A 5,777-nucleotide genomic window follows, 5' to 3' on the forward strand; every position below is an offset into this window, starting at 1 on the left:
CAACCTGATGTGTGTTTTAACCCATCTGAGTCCCCTGCAACCACCGTTTTTGAAATAAGATTAAGAACTGGCCTTTTCCTAGGTGATACAAGTAAAATAATAACTAGAACAGAAGAAAAAGAAATCCTCAAACAAGTAACTTTAAGATTTGATGCTTGTGCAGCCATTAATAGTAACAAGCTAGGAAGAGGATGTGGTTCTCTTAACTGGAAAAGGAGCTACAGAGTAGAAAATAAGTATGTTTGTCATGAGTCAGGGGTTTGTGAAAATTGTGCCTTTTGGCCATGTATTATTTGGGTTACTTGGGAAAAGATCAAAAAGGACCCGGTTCATCTTGAGAAGGGGGAAGCCAACCCCTCCTGTGCTGCTGGTCACTGTAACCCACTGGAACTAATAACCACCAATCCCCTAGACCCCCATTGGAAAAAGGGAGAACGTGTAACCCTGGGGATCGATGGGACAAGGTTAAACCCCCACGTTGCCATTTTAGTCTGAGGGGAGGTCTACAGGCGCTCTCCCAAACCAGTGTTTCAAACCTTTTATGAGGAGCTGAATCTGCCAGCACCAGAACTTCCGAAAAAGACAAAAAAATTGTTTCTCCAATTAGCAGAAAATGTAGCTCATTCCCTTAATGTTACTTCTTGTTATGTATACGGGGGAACCACTATCGGAGACCGATGGCCTTGGGAAGCCTGAGAGTTGCTGCCCACTGATCCAGCTCCTGATATAATTCCAGTTCAGAAGGCCCAAGCTAGCAACTTCTGGGTCCTAAAAACCTCAATTATTGGACAATACTGTATAGCTAGAGAAGGAAAAGACTTCATCATCCCTGTAGGAAAGCTTAATTGTATAGGACATAAGTTGTACAACAGCGCAACAAAAGCAATTACTTGGTGGGGCCTAAATCACACTGAAAAGAACTCATTTAGTAAATTTTCTAAATTAAAAACTGCCTGGGCTCATCCAGAATCTTATCAGGACTGGACGGCTCCTGCTGGACTATACTGGATATGTGGGCGCAGAGCCTACATTCGGTTACCTAATAAATGGACAGGTAGTTGTGTTATTGGCACTATTAAACCGTCCTTTTTCTTATTACCTGTAAAAATGGGTGAGCTCCTAGGTTTCCCTGTCTATGCCTCCCAAGAAAAGAGTGGCATAGTTATAGGAAACTGGAAAGATAATGAGTGGCCTCCTGAAGGGATCATACAGTATTATGGGCCTGCCACATGGGCACAAGACAGCTCATGGGGATACTGAACCCCCATTTACATGCTCAATCGGATCATACAGTTGCAGGCCATCTTAGAAATAATTACTAATGAAACTGGCAGAGCTTTGACTGTTTTAGCTCGGCAGGAAACCCAAATGAGAAATGCTATCTATCAGAATAGACTGGCCTTGGACTACTTGCAGCTAAAGGAGGAGTCTGTAGAAAATCTGACTTAACCAATAGCTGCCTACAAATAGATGCTGAAGGACAGGTGGTTGAAAACATAGTCAGGGACATGACAAAGTTGGCACATGTGCCTGTACAGGTTTGGCATGACTTTGATCCTAGGTCTTTATTTGGAAAATGGTTTCCAGCTATAGGAGGATTTAAAACCCTCATTGCAGGTGTATTGCTAGTAATAGGAACTTGCTTGATGCTCCCCTGTGTATTACTCTTGCTTTTCCAAATGATAAAAAGTTTTGTTGCTACTTTGGTTCATCAGAAAACTTCAGCACATGCGTATTATATGAATCACTATCGCTCTATCTCACAGAGAGACTCAGAAAGTGAAGATGAGAGTGAGAACTCCCACTAAAAAAGTGAAAATTCTCAAAGGGGGGAAATATAGAATGAGACCACCACTTCTCCTGCTGTCTTTCCCAGCTTTTTCCTGTGTTGCCTTTTCCCTAGTTTATAAGACAAGAGAAGAGGGAGAAAGCAAAAAGTTGGAAAGAAACAGAAGTAAGATAAATAGCTAGATGACCTTGGCACCACCTCCTGGACCTGGTGGTTAAAATAATAATGATAATATTAACCCCTGACCAAAACTACTAGTGTTATCTGTAAATTCCAGACGTTGTATGAGAAAGCACTGTAAAACTTTTTGTTCTGTTAGCTGATGCATGTAGCTCCCCCATCACGTTTTCCAGGATTGCTTGATTTATCATGACCCTTTTACATGAATCTCTTAAAGTTGTAAGCCTTTAAAAAGGCCATGTATTTCTTCTTCAGGGAGCTCGGCTCTTAAGATGCAAGTCTGCCGACGCTCCCGGCTGAATAAAAAACCTCTTCCTTCTTTAATCCGGTGTCTGAGGAGTTTTGTCTGCCGCTCCTCCTGCTACAATCCCAGCATGTGCCCGGTTTGGGGACGGTGGGCTGTGCTAGAGGAAGGGTCCAGACTGTGGGTACCTCGCAAGGCATCCTGGGAGTCATAGTCCTTTAACTATTTCCAGCCCATTGCTCATGGGGCTCCCGGACGCGCTGGGTTTGGGGGTGGTGTGTAGTATCAGAGGGAACGATAGAGAGGCGTGTCCCTAGCCAGGCGTGTCCCTAGCCAGGCGTGCTGGGACTTATGGTCTCTTAACGGTTTCCAGCCCACTGGCCGCGAATCTGCGGGCTACAATCTCAGCATGCGCTGTCTGTCCTCCCCGGTGGTGCACAGCCTTGGAGGGAGGGACAGGGCAGTGTGGACTTCGACCCTTCCTAAGTGATGCCAGCCGCTGATTCTGTGTCACGCTCTCGACCAAGGGAGTCTGGAGGAGGACTTGAGGGGCAGGTCTGGGCTGGGCGGTGAGGACGGTGTGACGCTGCGAAGTGCACTTCCTTTACTCAAATCGGAGGGGTCTGGTCCTCACCGCACAGCCCTCTGTACATCTCGGTGTCCTCTCCCATCCATATCCGGGGGTCTTTCCAGAGCATCGCGCCTCTTCCAGTCCAGGGAGCTGCCTGCTGTGCTAAACTCTATGGGAACCGAGACATCCACCTGCTGGGTGGCCCGCCCGTGCACAACTTCAGAGCTTTCAGCAGGTGATTCGGACTGTGGCTCCTTCGTGAAAATGTCACGCTCTACGGCACCTTTCTTGTGATATAGAAGTTGACGCGTGAGAGAGGATATTTATTGGGTTACCCAGGACTTGCTAACAGCAGAGGAGAAAACCACAATTCCCAGCTGTAAGAATCTACCCAAAGATGATGGTTTAGATATTTCACACTTGAAATCACCACCCTCCTCTCAACTGAGTCCTAACTGACAAGTGTCTCAAAACACAGTTGGTGACCTGATCCCTCAGGAATAGGTGGTGCTCCAGCTTTGTGGGAATGACTTTCAAGGTGCGGAGCACTTGGGCAGCATTTGAAGTCTATCTTGTTTTACTGCTTTGGATGGAAATTAATCACCCACAGCTGTTAGAAATATTCCTTAATATGCTGGGGCTTATCCGTTAAATTTTTCTGTCTAGATGAAAACCCAGAACTTCTGCTTTCAGGTAACCTCTTAATAATCGACAGCCCTAAGTTCCTTATGTCCTCAGGACGGTTCCTTTGATTCCCAGATGATACCAGCTTTCGTGATGCATCTAATCTGTACAAACTTGGGTATTACTCTGTGTGAAAATAATACCTTGTTCTTATTATATGTTCTTATAATTTTCATTTGTGATTCATGAGTATGGAACACTCTAAAAAAAACCCGAAAAACCTCATCATAGCAATTGAATTATGTTACTGTACTTTATGAAGAATTAACCCCTTCAGGATTAATTACACATGGGTTCATCAGCACATTTGTAAAGAAAGGAAGAAAAACTGTATGGCATTTATGAAATTGGAAAAATAAGGAATTATATATAGGAAGACCACAGCACAACACTAGGGCCATTCTCTTATTTTAAATAGACGCTATGGGGTCAAGTGCCCCCATTCCTACCCTATCCTGCAGTATTCTCATCCTACTCTTTACTGTGTATTTAGGTGGGGGTTTCTGAATTCACTTGTCCATAACGTTAGTGGGGATGTTGTAACATGAAGTTGTCCATCATCTGTCATCTTAATAATTAATGAAGAGCCTTGGGATCTGTGTTCAGATACACTACTGCTGAGTGTGCCTGCAAAGACACTGCCCACAGTGGTGGTCTCAGAATGTTGAACCTGATGCCACCACAGCTGCTGTTCACAGATCTCAGTCCTCCTTGTGATTTGAGTCTCCTGCTTAGATTTGTGATTGTGAGCCTGCTATGCTCACCCCATTTATAGTTATATCTTTTGTATTGCCTTTTCTATTCCATTTGTTTCCTGGGAACTCACTGTGTAACAGCAATTCAGAGAATATGTAGGGATTCCACTCCCACTACCTAAGTCACTGTACACTGGTGACATCTGTGTCATGTTGTCAGACTCCACGCTCTTCCTCTGCAGTGGAATTTGTTGAAGAAGCATAGTTACCTGTAGATCTCCTCAGTCTAATGCTGCTGGGATTGATTATGAAGCTGGGCATGTTGTGCTTGGCCTCATTGACATTATTCAAAATATCTTTCCCATATTTTGAACTCTGATACTACTTTCTTAATGTGAACACTTGGATCTCTGCCTTCACAGTGTGTGGGCTTACCTCCTTTTCTATTTTGTGCATCTCTACTAGCATCTGCAAGGGCACAGGTTTTATTCTTAGTCCATCTTCTACTTCATGATAGGAAATTTGCCAAATAGGTGCTTAGTGGGAAAGAAAACTCACTGGCATTTTTCCTTCTCTCTGTTCCTTCTTACCCTGGCAGGTGTGAGAGTTATCGAGTGAGATGGAGCAGTGGTAGATCATGACCAGCTCTCACCTGGAATATTGGTTATTATAAAAAGATAATCCTCTCACTTTTTGCAAGCATAATTTATTTGCCTTACAGTTTTTCTGGGCTTTCCCTTACAGGTTTCTACTCATGAAGTGCAAATATTGATGAAGATAATACTACTGCCTTGATGCCAGACAGTAACAATCGCCTTTTTTTTTTTGTATCTGCAATTATAAATGAAATGCATACTATAAAAAGAAAAGAACACATCATAAATATCTTTATAAAGTAAAAGTCTTGGTTGGTGGCTGGGAGCGGTGGCTCATGTCTGTAATTCCAGCACTTTGTGAGGCGCAGACGGGAGGATTGTGAGACCAGGAATTTGAGACCAGCCTGGCCAACATGGTGAAACCCCGTCTCTACTAAAAAAAAATACAAAAATTAGCTGGGCATGGTGGCGAATGCCTGTAGTCACAGCTATCCAGGAGGCTGAGGCAGGAGAATCGCTTGAACTCAGGAGGCAGAGGCTACAGTGAGCTGAGATCATGCCACTGCACTCTAGCCTGAGCAACAGAATGTGACTCCATCTCAAAAACAAAACAAAACAAAAATCCTTGGCTGACTCAGTGGCTCAATCCCAGCACTTTGGGAGCCCAAGGCAGGTGTAATTTTTGAGCCCAGAAGCTCAAGACCAGTCTGGGCAACGTGGTAAAATCCTCTATCTATAAAATATATGAAAATTAGCCAGTTGTGGTGATGTATACCTGTATTCCCAGCTACTAGGGAGTGTTTGAGCCTGGGAGGCCAACTTTGCAGTGAGCTGTAATCATGCCACTGTGCTTCCATTGGGGCAACAAAGTGAGATCCTGCCTCAAAAAATAAAAACATAATAAACTGAAAGTCTCCCCTTTATTCCCTTCTCTTCAAACTCACTTTTTTTTCCGTTGAGAAAAACTATTAAGAGGTTGTTGTTTATTGTTCTGGCTATGTTCCATATACTTATTTTT

The 5,777-nt window shown here is 43.8% G+C and overlaps 1 long non-coding RNA gene across 1 annotated transcript; it reads left to right on the plus strand.

Moving 5' to 3' along the window:
• Positions 1 to 2,540: 2,540 nt before the first annotated feature.
• LOC105536268 lies at positions 2,541 to 5,064 on the plus strand. The gene is made up of 2 exons (XR_001005568.1): positions 2,541 to 3,093; positions 4,908 to 5,064. It is a non-coding gene; the product is annotated as an uncharacterized LOC105536268 (long non-coding RNA).
• Positions 5,065 to 5,777: the final 713 nt, after the last annotated feature.

The sequence above is a fragment of the Mandrillus leucophaeus genome, unplaced genomic scaffold, assembly GCF_000951045.1.
Source record: "Mandrillus leucophaeus isolate KB7577 unplaced genomic scaffold, Mleu.le_1.0 Scaffold1575, whole genome shotgun sequence".
NCBI lineage: Eukaryota > Metazoa > Chordata > Mammalia > Primates > Cercopithecidae > Mandrillus > Mandrillus leucophaeus.